This window comes from Sorex fumeus, unplaced genomic scaffold (assembly GCF_029834395.1).
Source record: "Sorex fumeus unplaced genomic scaffold, SorFum_2.1 ptg000065l, whole genome shotgun sequence".
NCBI classification, from domain to species: domain Eukaryota; kingdom Metazoa; phylum Chordata; class Mammalia; order Eulipotyphla; family Soricidae; genus Sorex; species Sorex fumeus.
Window position 1 is genome coordinate 1,320,052 of NW_026606122.1, and position 21,743 is coordinate 1,341,794.

The following is a 21,743-nucleotide window of genomic DNA, read 5'->3' on the forward strand; positions in this document are numbered from 1 at the left end:
CTTTTACAAGCTACAAGCACTTGGATTAGCACATCAAAGACCAATCTACATCTCAAAGATCAGCCTTCTTGGAGTCTGGCATCTACACCCCAAAGATCAGGCCTGGCTAGCACCTGAGATCTGCTCTGTGAGATAAGAGAAGCTGCCTCTAACAGCAAGGTTTCTGTGAGATAAGGGAAGCTGCCTCTTGCAGTATACTGAGATTATTACTTAAGGCCGGCCGTTTGAAAGGGAAAAATGTTTAGCCTCATCCAAACTAGTCAGGACATTCTTCTAGGACAGATTCTCACTTAGCAGATCGACTCACAATTTACAACACAAGTTCAGTGTCCTAGAAGGATCTGATCTTACAAATTAACAGATTCTGACTAGGGGGAAAGCTGATCAACTGGTTGGGGAGGAGAGCATATAGAAGTGGTTACGAAAAACAAAGGAATAGAAGTAACTGAGGAGCACTGTGATGGGTGTAGCCTGATAAACCTTAGCTCCTTGTGTCAAGGGAGAATGGACAAATCCAATTGTTATCCCATAAATTCCCACTGTTTAGGAAAATAAGGAAACTTCATTTTAATGGCTTCTGTACCTCTAAGTTTGTAAAAGCGGCCTAATTTTTCATTAAAGTTAGCTGAGGATTATAAGATAAAGTCTTGCTTTCTCTGAACTCTTATTTCCCTTTAGTTTCAGGCTCTAGTTCCATAGCTCTTCTAGATAGTACAAGATTCTTAAGTTCAAAAGGATTTCAACTGTTACTCACATAATCATTAATGTTATTCTACAAAGAAATTTAGATTGAGAATTCTGCTTTCTCTATAGGCTCAGCCTTCTGATAAGGATTCCCCCTTGTCTGACAGGTTCCAAAAACAACTGCATTTCTTAAATCACTGGGTTGCATGTCACTAACTTCTCTAAAATTTCTACTTCTGATTTCAGCCTGGTTCCAACACTCGAGTGTTCCACATAGATAGACAGACAGACAGACAGACAGACAGACAGACAATGAACTGACTAAAACACCAAACATACATGTGCACACATCTGCAATTGATCGATCAATCTGACCCTTCAAATAATGACAGGGAGAAACTGATGGTCTGAGAAAGGAAGGGACAGTCCCCAGGGCGGAGAAACACTGCTCCCCATTTCCCAGCCTGACCAGTCAGTCTCCTGCTTGTTAAAATGGGTCAGGAAAGCGCTTTTGTTGATATAAAGGTAAAGGTAAAGGTAAAGGCCCTCCCGTTGATCGTCGATTTGCTCGAGCGGGCCCAGTAACGTCTCCATTGGAGACTTTGTTGTTACTGTGTCTGGCATATCGAATACTCTCGGTAGCTTGACTTTGTTGATATAAGCCAGCAAAATAAACTATGACAAAGATGTTACCATTTTTTAGCCAAGGCTAATTCTGAGGCAGGGAGATTCTTATCAGACATGGGGATTGGCTCCTTATTGACACACTACTTTGTTTCTGATGTCAAACAGTTAATCATAAGATGTTGCATTTTCCTGCCTCCTCTGCTTTGATACTCCTATTTCTTTAGTTTACCTGCAAAGATCTGACTCTAAAATAATCTGGTAATGCAACTGCCATTTACTGGCTATCTTTCCCCCACTATACTCAGGCCGCAAGGTGTTACAGAGATCAACAAGATACTATTTATCTAAACTACCTAGTTGGAAGCTCCTAGGATGTTTTTCTAATTGCAAGCAATAATCTATATAAAAAAAAGGATGGTTCCTTGGCAAAATTTTTTTCCAGGTCTGTCACTTTGGCCTCTCCAAGGGGATTCTAACCCCCTGTAAATTGGCCTTTACTTTGGCCTTTTACCCTTTTTTTCTGAACTGTCTCATTAGCATTTCAATTGTCCTCTATCTTCTAGTTAGACCTGGGTGGGGAAAAGGATCTTAAGCCTGAAAATTGGCCTGCCTTAGTTTCCCAGTGTCTTTCTCACTAGTGGGCTTCCTCCTAGTGGAGGGTGACGCAAAACAGACAAAGGAGGAGTGCCTCTTTGCAGAGACCATTCACACAGAGGTTATCACATTCCTTCCCCGTGCCCCCTAGAGATTTCCAGGGGAGTATACCTTCACAGCAGATTTTCTACAGATTGCCTCTTTTACTGGAGCCACATGGTTTGTTGAGAAGGAATCTTGTGGGGGCCAATCCACACCAAAGGAAGGTCATTCTGATGAACAATAAATGCCAAACTTACCTTTCTTGACCCTCAAGCCCAGATCCTGAGCTTTCCTGTGGATCTCAGAGAAGTGATTAGGAATTAAAGCCTTGGGGGTCGATCGATTCTGACCCATGTTAAACAATCTTAATAAGCAGAACTAGGAGAAAGATATTAAGACAATACACACACTAGGAACACACGCACAGATCACACTCCTACACTCGCTCGGACCGGTCCTCCACTTACACGGGTGCGCACCACACTCACCAGTCACAAAGAGATTTCCGAAGTTGCCCAAAGGGCGTGTACGTGATTTTCACCTTCGAGGTTTCAGTTCTTGCAAGTCTTCTCCTGGCGCCAGGTTTTCCAGATCAAGTTACTAATTAGCAGTGCATAACTCGAATTCTGCAGCCAAAGAGAGGTCAATTTTCTCTTGCAAATACATTTTAGGGTTGTAAGGGGGAGGTCAGGAAGAAAAGGTAGGGAGGTGTGGGGGCCATTTGGGCTCTAGATATCGGGCAGCCTCCTGCTGGAGGTCTGCCTCATCTCTGGGGATAGGACAGAAGGGAAGTCATGGTGGGGAGCAAAGGGTGGATCTGTGGGATTGTCCTTAAGAACTGGGTATAAATGAGGAACATTAGCCTCAGGAACAGGCATGGGGATAGTAACCAAGGGGCACTGGGATATGGGCTTCTTCACGGGAGAGGAGACCCGAGAGGCTTTTCTCTCATAAGAAGGCCTCTGAATCTTTCACAGCATCCTCTACATCTGATTCAAAAATGCCCTACAATCCACAAGGCTCCGGGAAGCTCTCCTGGGCTGAGGGTCAGATAGAAATCATTCAGGCACTCCCAAGTTTTTTTTTTTTTACAATCTCATTTAACATGACAAAGCTACTCTGTAGTGCTAGTGACTGGAACCCAGAGAGAGTCCTTAAGACCCACAACAAAGAGTTCCCTTTTGCTAAGCGAATTTCCCAAGGTCCTAAGAAAGGAGGGTGGAGGGAGAGGGAAAGAGAAAGGCGGCGTTTTCAAATCTGGGGACGTGGATGTGCTTAACTGACGAATACCTAACGTTGCACAGTTTTTCTTCTGCGGGGGACGCGATTTTATTCTGGGAATCGCGGCTGTGACCCCCTCATCCTGTCACGGGAGTCTTCTAGCGGCGAGCGCCCTAGCGGCCTTTAAGTGCTCGACCCATGCCTGCAGGGAGGAAACGCCTGAAAAGGGAGACGGGGGTAAGGAGCGGAGAAAGTGACTGAGAGAGTGAGAGGGAGAGAGGTTCCACTAACCAGGCCACCAGAAACAAGATTGGGCTGATAGAGGGGGAGGGGATAGAGGGAGGCCGAGAGCCGGGAACTGTGGAGCAGAAGGGCAGTAGCCCTTTAAGAAGGTCTCTAAGTTTTATTGCCAGTAGGAAAAGGCCTGGAGGATTTAAGACAGTCACTGTTTCTTATATACACATTCTCAAGAAGAAGAAAGAAATTGACAAGGTCCTTTTTCTTTTACCTAGATTCCTCGGTGCTTAAGGGAGGTCTTTAAACCACGAATAAACAATTCCTTCTTGCTTAGTTCAGAGATACAGATACATGTGAATATAGAAAATGAGAAATATAGGAAGGAGAGAAGGAGTAAGACAGATGAAATAAATAGAAGGCAGACAGGACATAAAGAGAGACGAGACAAGAGATGGGTCACTGGAAGGCTGTTCCCTGCGTGAATACCTGGGAGAAACAGACACAAGACACGGGGGAGGCCCGACAAAGGGGCCCACTCAGGTGCTTGCCTGGCCAATGGGAAACTTAGCCGTAGTGGATCAGCCAAAGGTGACTTGCAGCCGACGTCTAAGTCTAGCACCACCATAGACCATATGTTTCCCGTGGAACCGCAGGCAGCCCAACCCGGTTCCGTAGCCTTTTTGGGGACCTTAAGGGTGCCCAGCCGTGGAACCACAGACTCGAATCAGAAGCGAGGACGCCTCTGACCGCTCATTCACTCACACACACATTCCACAAAGGACACGACAAAGGGGCGCAGGGGGGCCTTATCCAACCCAGTGACCGTCTCATATACCTCATATGAGACTGAACACTCAATTGTAACACAGACAGGAGGACTAGAAGGCAGAAAAGAAAAAACATGAATAGAGACGAGACAGGAGATGGGTCACTGGAAGGCTGAAGCCCCGCGTGAATACCTGGGAGAAACAGACGAGAGAAACGGGGAGGCCCGACAAAGGGGCCCACTCAGGTGCTTGCCTGGCCAATGGGAAACTTAGCCGTAGTGGATCAGCCAAAGGTGACTTGCGGCCGACGTCTAAGTCAGCACCACCATAGACCATACGTTTCCCGTGTAACCGCAGGCAGCCCAACCGGGTTCCGTAGCCTTTTCGGGGACCTTAAGGGTGCCCAGCCGTGGAACCACAAATTCGAATCAGAGGCGAGAACGCCCATGACCGCTCATTCACTCACACACACATTCCACAAAGGACACAACAAAGGAGCGCGGGGGAGCCTTATCCAACCCAGTGACTGTCTCATATACCTCATATGAGACTGAACACTCAATTCTCCCCTTATACCACCCTGTCAACCTCTATAACGAGGCAGGGGCTAATACCCACTCGACCTCGAACGAGATGGGTATTTTTTATTAGGTGCGCACTTACCTTTCCGTGCGTCCCGGTGGCCACCGCTTCCTGAAAGGGAGTTCGGAGGTCGTCTCCCAGATACCGCCCCGCGTGGGCGCCAGTTGCGGGGGACCCGCAAAACCACTCTCCGGCCCGCGGAGGTGGCCCTAGGATCCGTAGGTGCAGGGAAGGACCGACCGAATGAACACAAGACACAAGAGACAGAATGCAGCTCAGAAACAGAGAGAAAAAGGGACAGACTTTATTGGGGGCAATCAGGGTATATATCCATTAGTGAGGCAGCTACACTAAAGGTCATGCCCACATATGGTTAGGAAGGTTTGTTTTCACCTACCATGCATTACAAGGTTTATGTGTATCTGGTACCAGACACGAGGTGATTATACAAAGGGCCATGTCTATATGATTTACCAGACATGAGGTAGATACACAAAGAGCCATGTCCATATGATTTATAAAATTTACATGCATCACGTACCAGACACGAGATAGTTACTTCTTGTTATTACTGACAGCCATGACAGATGTTCTCTCAGGATAACTATACATCAAGATAACCATACATAGCACTGGTTTTGCCTGTTGTGGGGTCACGTAGGTCAAGATGACCATACATAGCACAGGCTGTGCCTGCTGTGGGGTCATAGGTCAGGATGACCATACAGGCACTTAGGCCTTGGTCAGTTAAAGGGCCAGCTTCCCACATATATATATATATATATATATATATATATATATATATATATACTGTGGAAACTAATCAGTTGTAACGAGAGATCAAATTTTTACCATTTGCTATGAGATGAATGAAACAGGCCTAAGCGATGCTAAGTGGAATGTCAGAACGGTAAAGACATTAATTGGGTGATCTCACTGATATGTAGTATATAAAGAAAGAGAGTAAGGGAAATGACAGCGTCAATAAAAACACTTAGACTTGATTATCACAGAATATTTGCCAGAAGATTCCATCTAAAGAACCTAATTTTTGCTCATCCCTAAAATGCAACCTTTTAAGGTTTTTTTTTTCTTTTTACTTTTTTAATTGAAGCACCGTGAGATACAATTACAAAGCTTTCATATTTGAGTTTCAATCATACAAAGATCGAACATATATCCTTCACAAATGGATATTTTCCACCACCAATGTCCCCAGTATCCCCTCTTCTCCCACCCTTCCCCCTGCCTCTATGGCTGATAATTCCCTCCATAATCTCTTTTTACTTTTGGGCATTGTGATTTGTAATATAGATAATGAGAGGCTATCATGTTTGGACCTTTATCAACTATCAGCACACATATCCCATCACGAACGATTTTCCAACCATCATTGATTTAGTGATCACTTATCTATTCCAGCTGCCTTCTTCTCCAGCTAATTAGGCAGGCCTCCAACTATGTAGCAATAATCCTGGCCATTGAGTCTACTGTCCGTGGTTGTCAGTCTCATATTATGATATTTTATATTCCACAATTGAACGCAGTCATTCTGTGTCTATCCCTCTCTTACCGACCTTTCATTTAGCGTGATACTCTCCATGTCCATCCACTTACAAGCAAATTTCATGACTTCATCTTTCGTAGCTGCTGCATAGTATTCCATTGTGTAGATGTACCAAAGTTTCTTTGACCAGTTGTCTGTTCTTGGGCATTCGGGTTGTTCCATATTCTGGCTATTGTGAATAGTGCTGCATGAAGGTACAGGTGCAGATGTTATTTCTATTGTGCTTTTTAATGTGCAATTTATAGTTTTTGAAAGAATGCCTATATTGTTTTTCAGAAAGGTGGACCAGTCGGCATTCTCACCAACAATGAGAGTCCCTTTATCCCCACATCCGTGCCAGCACTGGTTGTTTTATTTCTTTTTGATTTATGTAAGTCTCTGTGGTGTGAGATGATATCTCATGGTATTTTGATTTGCATCTCCCTGATGATTAGCAATGTAGAGCATTTTTTCATGTGTCTTTTGGTCATTTGTATTTCTTTTTTGAGGAAGCACTGTTCATTTCTTCTCTCCATTTTTGATAGTGTTGGAGGGTTTTTTCTTGTACAATTCTACTAGTGTCTTGTATATTATGGATATTAACAGCTTGTGATGAGTATTGGGTAAATTTTCTTTCCCATTGAGCTTTCTCTGTATTTTGGTCACTGTTTCTTTTGAGGTGCAGAAGCTCCTTAGATTAATGTAGTCCCATTTGTTTGTTTCCACTTGCTTGGTCAGTGGTGTTTCATCCTTGAAGATGCCTTTAGCTTCAATATCATGGGGGGTTCTGCCTACATTTTCCTCCATGTACCTTACGGATTCAGGTCTGATATCTAAGTCTTTAGTATACTTTGATCTGACTTTTGTGCTTCCCATTAGACAGGTCAGAGTTCATTTTTTGCAGGTAGCTATTCAGTTTTCCCAGCACCACTTGTTGAAGAGGCTTTCCTTGTTCCACTTCAAATTTCTTGATACTTTATCAAAGATTAAGTGATCATGAGAGTCTGTGACGGAATATTCAACTCTGTTCCATTGCTGTATGGGTCTGTTTCTAGCAAAATATGATGCTGTTTGGTTACTACTCCTTTGTAATACAGTTTGTAATTGGGAAAGGTGATAACCCCCATCTTCTTTTCCCCAAAGTTTGCTTTAGCAATTCGTGGGGATCTATTGTTACATATGAATTTCAGGAGTGTTTTATCTATTTCTTTGATAAATATCATGGGTATTTTATAGGGATCGCATTAAATCTGTATATTGCTTTGGGGAATATTGCCATCTTGATAATGTCAATCGTTCCTATCCATGAGCAGGGGATGCATATCCATTTCCTAGTCATCTTTTATTTCTTGAAGTAGTGTTTTGTAATTTTCCTTGTATAGTTTCTTAACTTCTTTAGTTAAGTTGATTCCAAGACACTAATTCTATGAGATACTATTTTCAACTGGAATGTTTCTTTAATATGTATTTTTCTCCTTCATTAATTATATATAGGAAAACCATGGACTTTTGGGTGTTTATTTTGTAACCTGCCACTTAACTATGCAAAGTTACTGTTTTTAGGAGCTTTTTTGTGTAGTTTTTAGGATTTTCTAAATATCATATCATATCGTCCCCAAATAGTGATGGATTGACCTCTTCTTTTTCTATCTATATGCCGTTGATATCTTTTTCTTGTGTAAATGTTATGTCCAGAACTTGCAGTACTATTTTGAATAGGAGTGAGGAGAGCGGGCAACCTTATCTTGTGCCCGATCTCAGAGAGAAGGATTTAAGTTTCTCCCCTTTGAGAACGATGCTTGCCATGGGTTTGTGGTAGGTGGCTTTGACTATATTGAGGAAAGTTCTTTCAATGCCCATTTTGCTGAGTGTTTTCATCACAAAGAGTGCTGGATCTTCTCAAGTGATTTCCTGCATCTATTCATATGCTCATGTGGATTATATCTTTTCTATTATTGAGATGATCGATTATGTTGATTGACTTGGCAATGTTAAACCATCCTTGCATCCTCAGAATGAGTCCTACTTAGTCATGGTGAATGATCTTTTAGATGAATCGTTGGATTATGTTTGGTAGGATTTTGTTGAGGATCTTTATGTCTGTGTTCATCAGGAATATCGACCTGTAATTCTCTTTTTTGTGGTATCTCTGTCTACTTTTGGTATCAGCAGATATTTGCTTCATAGAAAATGTTTGGAAGTGTTTATGATACTTCGATTTCCTGGAATAGCTTGAAAAGGATTCTGAGTAAGTCCTCTTTAAAGATTTGTAAGAGTTCACTAGTGAATCAATCTGGAGCAGGACTTTTGTTTGGGGGAGACTTTTTATTACCGTTTCAACTTCCTTGATGGTGATCGGTCTATTCAGTTACCCCAGGTCTCCTTGGTTCAGCCTCGGGAGGCTATAGGAATCCAGGAATTTATTCATTTCCTTGAAGTTTTCTTATTTAGTGCATAAAGATTTTCAAAGTAATCTCTTAGGATCCTTTGAATGTCTGTAGTTTCTGTTATGATGTTCCCCCTTGTCGTATCTGATTCTGTTTACTAGGGTTTTCTCTCTCCGTTTCCTTGTGAGTCTTTATAGAGGTTTATCAATTTCAGTAATTTTCACAAAGAACCAGCTCTTAGTTCAATTGATCTTTTGATTTATTTATTGGGTTTCCATTTCATTAATTTCTGCTCTAAGTTTTATTATTTACTTCCTGCTGCCTGGGTTGGGCTCCTTTTGTTGGTCATTCTCCAAGCTCTTTATCTGTGAGGTTAGGTTACTTATTTAGGCTTGCTCTATCTTCCTGAGGAATGCTTGTAAAGCTATAAACTTTCCTCTTAACACAGCTTTTGCTATGTCCCATAAGTTATCGCAACTCATGTCTTCATTTTAATTTGTTTCCAGGAATCTTTTGATTTCGTCTCTGATTTCCTTTCTAAGCCATTCGTTGTTCAGTAGTTAACTGATTAATTTCCAGGTGTTTGATTTAATTTTATGTTTGTGTACATAACTACTTCTATTTTCAGCGAATCATGGTCTGAGAATATCGTTTATACAATCTCTATTTTCTTAATTTTATAGGGATATGTTTCGGGGCACAGCATGTGGTTTATCTTGGAGAATATCCCATGAACACTTGAAAAGAACATATATTCAGCTTTTTAAAATTAATTTTTATTAGTGAAACACCATGAGGTACAGTTGTAGACTTACAATTTTTTGTGCTTGGGTTTCGATTATACAATGATCAAATACCCATCCCTCCACCAGTTCCCGTTTTCCACCACCATGGATCCCAGTATCCCTCCCACCCACATCCCCCCATCCCACCCTTCCTCTGTGGCAGGGGATTCCATTTTCTTCTCTCTCTCCTTTTGGGTGTTGTGGTCTGCAAAAGAGACATTGAGTGGCAATCATGTTCGGTCCATAGTCTAATTTCAAAATGCTTCTCCCATCCTGGGAGGATCCTCCAGAAACCTTTATTTGGTGCTCCCTTCTCTATCTAAGCTGCCCTTTCCCCTAGAATGCCCAGCTGGCCTCTAAGCATGGAGTAATCCTCCTGGTACTGATCTCGGCTATTCTTGGGTATTAATCTCCTATTTTATTACTTTATGTCCCCCAAATGAATGCAATCTTTTTATGTCTATCCCGCTCTTTCTAACCCATTTCGCTTTGCATGATACTTTCCATTTAGTACCACTTGTATGTAAATTTTATGACTTCATATTTCTAACAGCTACATAGTACTCCATTGTGTAGATGTACCAAAGTTTCTTTAACCAGTCATCTGTTCTTCGGCACTCAGGTTTTTTCCAGATTCTGGCTATTGTAAAGAGTTCTGCAATGAACAAACAAGTGCAGATGTCACTTCGACTATACATTTTTGCCTCTCTGGGATATATTTCCAGGAGTGGTATTGCTGGGTCAAATGGGAGCTCAATTTCTAATTTTTTGAGAATCGTCCATATTGTTTTCCAAAAGGACTGAACAAGTCGGCATTCCCACCAGCAGTGAAGGAGTGTCCCTTTCTCGCCACATCCGCGCCAGCATCGGTTGCTTTTGTTCTTTTGGATGTGGGCCAGTCTCTGAGGTGTGAGATGGTATCTCATTGTTGTTTTGATATGCATCTCCCTGATGATTAATGATGTAGAGAATTTTCTCATGTGCCTCTTTGCCATTCGGATTTCTTCTTTGAGAAAGTTTCTATTCATTTTATTGCCCCATTTTTAGGGGGTTGAATATTTTCTTCTTGTGGAGTTCAACCAATACTTTATATATCCTTGATATCAACCCCTTGTCAGATGCGTATTCGGCGAATATCCTTTCCCATTCTGTAGGCTGTCTTTGTATTTTGGTCACTGTTTCTTTTGAGGTGCAGAAGCTTCTTAGTTTAAGATAGTCCCATTTATCTATCTCTGTTTTCACTTGCTTGGCCAGTGGCGTGACATCTTTGAAGATACCATTAGGAGGGTTTTGCCAACTTTGTCTTCAATATACTTATGGATTACGGTCTGATGTTGAGGTCTTTAATCCATTTTTATCTTACTAGCATAGGGGTCTGGCGCCCATACAGACACCCTCCGACCCCCTTTTATGAGGGTGTTGAGGGCTTTTACCCCTCCTCCAAAACAGGCACACTTTACTACTGGAGAAACAAAGTCACTTTAACCCTCACTCTGTCTTAAATAATTGGTAATGGGGGAGATGTGGAGAGCCATAGGTTTCCATGTTGGCTTAGTGGGCCTGTACATTCCTCACAAGCACTTGGCTTCCCACCGCGCAGTCCTTGGATGGTGCAATCTGGCTAGCCACCTCTGTAACTATCCACTCCTTATACGGCTATCTTGACGGTCCGTCCGGAGTGTCAGTCCACTGTCCACTGAGCATCAGCTACTACAGAAGTCAGCCCATTCTGTTTTGTGCATGCCTCATTAAGATATGTAATGCCTTGCAGACAATAAAGCTCGCCTCATGCTCTCCATCTAAGACGTGCTTCCATTCCTTCACATTCAGGAGCCCCCTCACCCAGGATATCCCACATAGGTGGATTCCTGCAAGTCGGGACCCCATAGCACCCCAGAGTACCAATATCACCCCACACAGAGCTATAAATTTTCCCCTTAACATGGCTTTATCTGCATCCCATAGGTTCTGGTAGCTCGTGTCTTCATTCTCATTTGTTTCCAGGTATCTTTTGATTTAGTCCTTGACTTATTGACCCACTCATTGTTCAACATTGAGTTGTTTAATTTCCAGGTGTTTGATTTGGTTCTCCGTGTCTGTGTGTGATTCACTTCATTTTCAGTGCATCGTGGTCTTAAAAGGTTGTTGATACTATTTCTCTCTTCCTGATTCTATTGAGGTATGTTTTGTGGCCTAGCACATGGTCTATTTTGGAAAATGTTTAGTGTACACTGGAAAAGAATGTGTATTCTTTCTTTTTAGGGTGTAAACCATTGTATAGGTCTATAAGCCCTCTCTCTTCTATTTTTTCATTCACAGCCAATGTTTCCTTGCTGAGTTTTATTCTTTTTGATGTATCCAAGATGATAAGGCAATGTTGAAGTCTCCGGCTACTATTGTGTTGCTAGCAATGTCCTCCTTAAAATGTGTTAGCGCTTGATTTAAATATTTAGCTGTTCCCTCATTAGGTGCGTACACATTTAAAAGTGTGATTTCTCCCTATTGTAAGTATCCCTTGAGAAATAGAAAATGGCCTTTGCTATCCCTTGTAATCTTTTTCCACGTGAAATTTATGTTGTCAGATACTAGTATGTCCACCCTTGTTTTTGTTGCTTGCAGGATTGTTTTCCATCCTGTAACTTTGAGTCTGTGTTTGCTCTGACTATTGAGATGAGTTTCTTATGGATTACGGTCTGATGTTGAGGTCTTTAATCCATTTTTATCTTACTAGCATAGGGGTCTGGCGCCCATACAGACACCCTCCAACCCCCTTGACAGAATGTTGAGTTCTGTCTCTGAATCCATTTTTCCACTCTGTGTCTCTTAATGGGTGCATTTAGACCGTTGACATTGAGAGATTATTGTTATGGGGTTTTGGGTCATCTTTCTGTAAGGGTGTGTTGTATTTGTGGGGTTTGTCTTATCTTACAGTAGCCCCTATAGCCCTTCTTTTAGGTTTGGTTTTGAGTCTATGAAGTACCTGAGCTGATGTTTATCTAGAAATAGTGTACTGTTCCTTCGAGTTTGAGTGAGTTTAGCTGGATAGAGTATTCTTGGTGAAGCATTCCTTTCAGTGAGTTTTTTCGCTATATCCCACCATTGCCTTCGGGCTTGGAGGGTTTCCTCTGAGAGTTCTGCTGTGAATCTAAGGGGTGCTCCTTTGTACGTGATTTCTTTCTTTGACCTTGCTGCTTGCAGTATTGTGCCTCTATCTGCGGCATCAATCATTCTATGATATGTCTCGAAGTGTGTTTGTTAGGATCTCTTTTAGCTGGCACACTTCGGGCTCCTTGAATCTGAATGGCTGCAATGTCGAGCTCTGGGAATTTTTCAGCAATGATTTGTTTAACCCTGGCTTTTTCATTGGGATTGTTTCCCTGACCTTCTGGTACTCCAATGATTCTAATGTTGTTCCTCTTGGAATCATCTCCTAGGACTCTGATTCGCTCTAGAGCTATTTTGAGGTCCCTTGCCATTTTTGTTGTTTCCTGTTGGCTTGACGCAGCTGATCTTCTAGCTCACTGATTCTGTCTTCAGCTGTGGACATTCTACTGTTGAGGGCACAGACTGAGTTTTTTATTTGATTTATGAAATCTTTTATTCGTGACACTTCTTTGCGTAGCTTTTCAATTTCTTCTCTCATTTCTTCCCATAATTTCTCGATTGTTTCTGTCATGTTGCTGGATATCTGCCTGACTGTTTCATTGAGTTCATTGAACATCTTCATGACATCATATCTGAATTCTTTCTCAGAGAGGTCTTTGAGGTGAGTAGCACTTACTGAGGCTTATGGACTCTTTTCATCATCCTCCCCACTTGTTGGGGATTTGTGGCCACGGGAGCATCCCCCGGCTCAAAGTTAGGCCATGCCCATTTCTACAGAAGCCACGCCCACTTCCAAAGAGGCCACGCCCCCACAGGTATCTGGTGTGGGGGGTGTACCAGCTTGGAGGGCAAGAAGACTGGCACAGCGTTGGGGACGAACAGAAAGAGGCTCAGGGCAGGTGGGTGACTCAGAGTCCGGGGCGCTTGCGTGAAGAAAACCAATTCCCGGGTTTGAGTAGTGGCAGCTTAACTGACCTGGGAGGGGAAGAAGACCAGCACAGCGTTGGGAAAAAACAGGAAGAGGCTCAGGTCTTGTGGGTGACCCAGAGTCCTAGAGGACGCCCGAGGCGCATGAACGAAGAAAGTCAATTCCCACTTTCGAGTTCTGATGACTTAACTGACCAGGGAGGGAAGAAGACTAGCACAGCATTGGGGAAGAACATGAAGAGGCTCAGGGCTGTACCATCACTTTGTAGGAGTTTGGTATGATTGTGGGTCTTGTTTCATCTAATTTTTTAAAATAATATTTTATTAGTGAATCACTGTGAGGTACAGTTACACACAAAATTTCATGCTTGTTTCAGTCATACAATGCTTTAGTACCCATCCCTCCGCCAGTGCCAGTCTCCACCACCGATAATCACAGTATCCTTCCCACCAACCCACTCCATCTCTTCCACCTTACTTACCCCGCTTCTCTGGCTGGGCATTCCGTTTTGATCTCTCTCTCGTTTTGGGTGTTGTGGTTTGAATAGAGCTATTGAGTGGCCATCATGTTTGATCTATAGTCTACTGTTAGCACACATCCCCATCCCATGCAGTTTCTTCAACTACACTTTACTTATTGTTCCCTTCTCTATCTGAGCTGCTGTTTCCTCAACATGTGAGGCTAGCTTCCAAGCCGTGGAGCAAACCTTCTGGTACTTATCTCTACTATTCTTCGGTGCTAGTCTCCCACTATGTGACTTTATATTCCACAGATGAGTGCAATCTCTCTATGTCTGTCTCTGTCTTTCTGACTCATTTCACTTAGCATGATACTTTCCATGTTGATCCACTTATATGCAAAGTTCATGACTTCATCTTTTCTAACAGCTGCATAGTATTCCATTGTATAGAAGTACCAAAGTTTCTTTAACCAGTTTATTTACCAAAGTTTCTTTCATCTGTTCTTGGGCACTCAGGATTTTTTTCCAGATTCTGGCTATTGTAAACAGTTCTGCAACGAATATACGAGTTCAGATGTCATTTCTACTATACTTTTTTGCCTCTCCGGGATATATTCCCAGGAATGGTATTGCTGGGTCAAATGGGAGCTCAATTTCTATTTTATGAGAAGTGTCCATACTGTTTGCTAAAAAGGCTGAACGAGTAGGTATTCCAACCAGCAGTGTAGGAGGGTCTGTTTCTTCCCCCCCCATTGACGCCAACACCAGTTGCTTTTGTTCTTTTGGATGTTTGCCAGTCGCTAAGGTGTGAGGTGGTATCTCATAGTTGTTTTGATCTGCGTCTCACTGATGATTAGTGATGAAGAGCATTTTTATTTAGTTTTTTTTTACTTTTTTCCATTTTTTATAATCTTATTTATTGAATCACCATGAGAGCACTTACAAAGCTTTCTGGTCTAAGTCTCGGCCATACAATGAAACACCCGTACCTTCACCAGTGCCCATTCTCCACCACCAAAAACTCCAGTATACCCCCATCCCACACCCTCCCCCTACCTGTTGGGCAGACGATTTCCACATTACTATCTCTACTTTGATCACATTCAATGTTTCGACACCAGACCCAACACTATTATTTGAGATTTTACCCCAACACTCAGATCTGCTGAAAATGCAACAGTAGACAATTTGTGTTCTATTGCTGGTTATGAATAACATATGATGTCTCATGGCTGCAGTGGGGCCATGTGAATTTGAAATTCTGAAATTTTAACACTTAAATCTGGAGGGATTTCTGTCAAAATCCACTGGATTTTGAGATTTGCTCCCGAGTCTCTGGGATCATGGCCGTTGAGCAGCTTGATCAGGAGCCAGAGAGGCCGTTCGTGGGCGATGACTTGGGGTCTCATTGGGATGGGGAAACCAGGACCAGCTCCACCCGCATCCTGTGAGGCCCAACAAGTTTCGTCACTGCGGGCCCAGACCTGACTGTCCAATGGATGACAGCCAACAAGTCGCCAAGGGGGATCAGGCGGAGAGACAACACCCCTTCCCCCTGAGGTGGCCCAGCGACAGTAACCTACTGCGGAGTCCGGACACATTTCTGCCAAAAGCTGCGGGTTTCGAGATTTGTTTCTGAGTCTCTGGGATCAAGGCCATTAAGCATCTTGATCAGGAGCCAGAGAGGCCGTTCGTGGGCGATGACTTTGGGTCTTGTTGGGGTGGGGAGGACAGGACCGGCTCCACCCCATCCCATGAGGCCCAACAAGTTTTGTCACTGTGGGCCTAAGCCTGACTGTCCAATGGCCTCTGGAGGATGATGGCCACCGAGCCACCAGGGGGAAACAGGCAGAGGGACAGCACCTTTTCCCCCCTGGGTTGGCCCGGCGACAATAACCTACTGTGGGGTTCGACGCATTTCTGCCAAAAGCCACTGGGTTTCAAGATTTGTTTCTGAGTCTCTGAGATCATGGCCATTAAACAGCTTGATCAGGAGCCAGAGAGGCCGTTCATGGGCAATGACTTGGGGTCTCATTGGGGTGGGGAGGACAGGACCGGCTCCACCCACATCCCATGAGGCCCAACAAGTTTCGTCACTGCGGGCCCAAGCCTGACTGTCCAATGGCCTCTGGAGGATGATGGCCACCGAGCTGCCAAGGGGGAGCAGGCAGAGTGACAACACCCTTTCCCCTCTGGGGTGGCCCGGCAACAGTAACCTACTGTGGGGTTCGACGCATTTCTGCCAAAAGCCACTGGGTTTCAAGATTTGTTTCTGAGTCTCTGAGATCCTGGTCATTAAATAGCTTGATCAGGAGCCAGAGAGGCTGTTCGTGGGCGATGACTTGGGGTCTCGTTGGGGTGGGGAGGACAGGACCGGCTCCACCCCCATCCCGTGAGTCCCTGCGTGTCTCGTCACTGCGGGCCCAAAACTGACAGTTCAGTGGCCTCTGTTGGATGGTGGCCACCGGGCCGCCAGAGGGAACAGGCCAAGGCACAAAACCCTTTCCCACCTGGGGTGGCCCAGCACCTGTAACCTACTGCAGGGAACGGACACATTTCTGCCTAAAGCCGCTGGGTTTTGAAATTTGTTTCTGAGTCTCTGTGATCATGGACATTAAGCAGTTCAATCAGGAACCAGAGAGGCCATGCCTCCAATTATATAGCTGAGCCGGAGGTGGTTTCTGGGTGTGTTTCCCACATACCTAACTTTTGGGCGTTTACTTTCTTGGTAAACTTTGCCCAAGTTTTTCGGGTCTGGCCAAATGCACAGCAGCAATTTTGGGGTATCTGGAAGTCTGAAGGCGCCATCAGGCTGCTGATGCACTCGCCTCACAGGTACAGATTGACCTGCTGGCGGCACCATACCCCCATGAAGAGCAGTTTTAAATGTGACATTTAATACATTTTGATCTGATTTTTGTGCATGGTGTTAGGTCGAGGTCTAATCCTATTTTTTGCATGTGGTTGTTCAGTTAAGCCAGCACCATTTGTTAAAGAAGCTTTCCTTGCTCCACTTCACATTTCTTATTCCCTTATCAAAGATAAGATGCTCATATATTTGGGGTTGTGTGTAGGGATATTGCACCCTGTTCCATTGGTCTGCGGCTCTGCGTTTGTTCCAGTATCATGCTGTTTTAATTGGTACTGCTTTTCAGTAGAGTTTGAGGTTGGGGAGGGTGATGCCCCCCCCACGTATTTTTCCCAAGAATTGCTTTAGCTACTCGTGGGCTTTTGCTGATCCATATGAATTTCAAGAGTGCTTCATCCATTTCTATGAAGAATTTCGTGAATATCCTTATAGGATATATCCTTATCACATTGAATATTTATAGTGACTTTAGGAGTATTGCAATTTTAATCATTTCACTTAACTTCCCGTTAGTCGTCAATTTGCTCGAACAGGCGCAAGTAACGTCTCCATTTGTCCCTGTCGTGTGCTAGTGTAGCCCAATGGCATCTGTTTGCTCCGGGAACATGAAGGGCATCAAACCGATCGTTCATGATCTTGACGAAGAAGTCTAACCATCTGGTAGGTGGGCGGCCACGCGGTCTTTTGACATCCCGTGGAATCCAGTCGGTAACAGCTCTAGTCCAGCGGTCGTCTTTAAATCTCATTACTTGACCAGCCCATCTGATTTTCGATACCTTGGCAAATGAGACAGCGTCCCTGATTCTTGATCGTCGAAGGATGTCAGAACTCCGGATTCTCTCTCTCATTTGAGTGAAACGTGATATTCCAAGCACAGCTCTTTCAATTCCTCTTTGGGAGACCCGAATAGCATTATCATCCTGGTTGTGTAGGGCCCAGGTCTCTGAGGCATATGTTAATGCAGGAAGAACAGTGAAATCAAAGAGATGTGCCGGGAGCCTGAGGTTCTTCGTCCTCTTAGCTATTTCTTCGACGTTCTTGAAGGCATTCCAAGCTGCTCTCTTCCTCCTGTGCAGCTCGGGTGCCAGGTCATTTGTCATGTTGAACTCACTATCTAGGTACACATAGCTGTTGCATTTGGAGATGGTCGTTCCGTTGAGAGCGAATGGGGCGTCAGGAACGAGGCTGTTTCTCATAAACATTGTCTTCGTAAGATTCAGCTGGAGTCCTACCTTTCCACACTCATGGTCAAAGTCGGCAAGCATTTGTGCCTCTTGGCTGACGTTTGATGTTATTAAAACAATGTCATCAGCAAAGTGGAGGTGGTGTAGTTGCCGACCATCTATCTTCACTCCCATTCCTTCCCATTCCAGTCATAGAATGATGTTCTCGAGGGTGGCACTGAAGAGTTTCGGTGAAATGGTATCACCCTGCCGCACCCCTCTCTTGACATCAACGATCACTTCTTTGTAGAATGGTGAGATCCTGGTAGTGAATCCGCAATTCAGCTCAAGGAGGATCCTGATGTGTTGGGCTTGAATGCCCTGATTGGCTAGGGCTTCAATGACCACTTCCATCTCAACAGAATCAAAGGCCTTCTTTAAATCAATGAGCATTAAACAGAGCGGCATCTTGAACTCCCGAGAAACCTCAATGAGCTTGGTTATCATGTGGATATGGTCGATGGTGCTGAATCCTTTGCAGAACCCGGCTTGCTCGCATGGTTGTCCCTCATCTAGTGTTCTGCCAATCCTATTTAGGATGACTCGAGTGAACAACTTGTAGATGACAGACAATAGGCAGATCAGGCGATAGTTGCCAATGTCATGGATGTATCCCTTCTTGAACAGTAGTATGGTCCTGCTGGTTTTCCATTGGGACGGAACCTTGCATTCAGACAAGTAGTGAGTGAAGAGCCGAGCCAGTCTATTGATGAGTACTGACAGCAGGTTTTTCAGGTGTTCAGGTCTGACTTTGTCTGGGCCGGGTGTTGTTTGTTTCTTTACCAATGATATGGCGTGTCGGATTTTGGAAGGGAGAACATTGGGAACGACATATCCATCCTGTGGAATTTGGTATGTCGGCAAGTTGACATGGCTATCGAAGAGATTTGAGTAGAAGTCATGGATAATCTTCTCCCTTGCCATTCTGGAGGATGTGATGGATCCATCAGGACATCGGAGGGCAGTCATCTTGGTGTTGTAGTTGGCGAAGGACAGGCAGGCGTTACGAATACTTTTCCTGGCTTCTGCCGCATCTATCAGTACTTCTTCTCTTCTCTCTTTGAGGTCTTCCTTGATCGCATCTCTGCACTGCTTTGCGAGCTCGGACGTTAGCTTGCGGTTGCCTGAGGCATGCGCCAAACCACGCTGGCGAATTAGCTCAAGAGTTTTCGAAGATAGGCAATTTTTTGTGGCTATCTCTCTCTTGGCGTTCCTCACACATTCATGGAGGTGCTGAACCAGTCGATCGTATTCCTCATCAATGTTGTCAACAATGGCATCTTCCCATGTTGCCGCAATAGTACCAAAGAGTTCCCAGTTGGTGGTCATTCTGGGAGTTCTCTTATTAAACTTTGCAGCCCTTTCTCCCCACTCTGTGAAGTAGAATTTTGCACGAAGGAGACAGTGGTCCGATCCCGTTCGAAATTTTGGGACAACAGCTACATCAGTCAGGCAAAACCGTCGATTGAATATGATGTGGTCTATTTCGTTGTGGAATCGCCCACCGGGAGACTCCCATGTCCATCGTTTAGATTCTGCCTTCTGGAACTGTGAGTTACCATGAATGGTCTTGGTCGACATGATGAACTCAGACAGTCTCTCACCCTGTTCGTTCCATTCAAGGCCATTGTCCCGATGTGAAGTTCTTCAGCTGATCTTCTCGGTCCTATCTTGGCATTAAAATCACCCACAATGATCTTGTAGAAGGTGTGGTCTTCTTTATAGAACTTCTCTAGTTCCATGTAGAACTTCTCGATTTCTCTTTCATCATAATGAGATGTTGGTGCGTAGACAACGAAGATAGAAACTGCAGGCAGTGAGCCACATCTATTCAAATGTAAACGTACGATTAGGGTTGTTAGGCATTCGAATGAATCAATGCTCTTGGCCAAGTTTGTGTTGACAAGGAAACCGACGCCTCCAACACCTCTTTTATCACATGTTCCAAGGAACAATTCTTCTCCAGTGTCGAAAACGGCATGGTGAGATTCGTGCCTTCTTGTCTCGGTCAGACCAATGATGTTGTACTTGATCATTTGCACTTGTACCATCAGGTCCTCGATGGATGCATCTGATGCTAGCGTAGGTGCATTGAAAGTACAGGCGATCATTTTTGTCTTCCTTCGTTGTGGCAGCCTAGCTCGGCCTTGAGATTTTGTCAGCCTCTCCTTTCTCATCCTTCTCAGTGCTGCCATGTCGGTGAAGCCTTCAGGGTCAGGTGAATGAGACCAGTTGTAGTTACTGGTTTTGGCATATCGAATACAAAACAGATAGCTTGCCAGGCTCTTCCGTGCGGGCGGAATACTCTCGATTTTTTGCCAGTCTTTCCAAGAGGGATAGGGGCTTTGGGGCGACCTCTAATCACCCTTGTAGGTGTTACCATATTTGAGCCCTATCAAATATGGTACGACAATTCCGGAAGATGGGTATTTAGTGCGTTATGATGTGTCGTGCGGCCGCTTTGCGGCCGCGTGGGTCCAGAAAGCATCCTGGAGTGTGGCGACGGCTGGGTAGTGGACGTAGTGACACTACTTCCATTGCCATTTTGAAAATGTTAATTCTTCTTATCCATGAGCAGGGGATATGTTTCCATTTCCTCGTGTCCTCTTTTTTTTTTTCGGTGAGTATTGTTTTGTAGTTTTCTTTGTAGAGGTCCTTTATCTCCTTATTTGGGCTGATTCCGAGGTATTTGATTTTCAGGGGAATAAATATTACGGGATTGATTTTTACATGTCACTTTCCTCTGCATCATTATTTGAGTTCAGGAAGGCTATGGATTTTTGGGTATTGATTTTATATCCTGCGACTTTATTGTACAAGTGTATTGTTTTTAAAAGTTTCTTGGGAGAGGCTTCAGGATTCTCTAGATATAGTATCATATCTGCGAATAGGAGAGTTTGATTTCTTCCGTTCGTATATGGATGTGAATATCTTTTTCTTGCCTAACTGCTATCGCAAGTACTTGAGTACTTTATTGAACAGAAGTGGTTAGAGTGAGCATCCTTGTCTTGTCCATGATCTTAGAGGGAAGTTCCTTAGTTTTTCCCCATTGAGTATAATACTTGCCATATGCATAACATAGATGGCTTTGACTATCTTGAGGAAAGTTCCTTCTAAGCCCCTTTTGGTGAATGTTTTCATCAAAAACTGGTGTTGGATCTTGTCAAATGCTTTCTCTGCATATATTGATGTAATCATATGGTTTTTACCTTTACTTTTGTTGATATGATGGATTATTTTGATTGATTTCCAAAAGTTAAACCATCCCTGCATCCCTGGGAAGAATCCCACTTGGTCGTGGTGTATGATATTTTGGATGAGTTGTTGGATTCTATTTGTTAATATTTTATTTAGGCCTTTGATTCTGTTGAGACAGAAGCGGTCATTGAAGCCCTAGCCAATCAGGACATTCAAACTCAATACATCAACATCCTCCGTGAGCTGTATTATGGATTCACTACCAGGATCTCACCATTCTACAAAGAAGTAATCATTGATGTTAAGAGAGGGGTTCGGCAGGGTGATACCATTTCACTGAAACTCTTCAGTGCCACCCTCGAGAACATCATGCGACGACTGGAATGGGAAGGAATGGGAGTGAAGATAGATGGTCGGCAACTACACCATCTCCGCTTTGCTGATGACATTGTTCTAGTAACACCAAACATTAGCCAAGCGGCACAAAT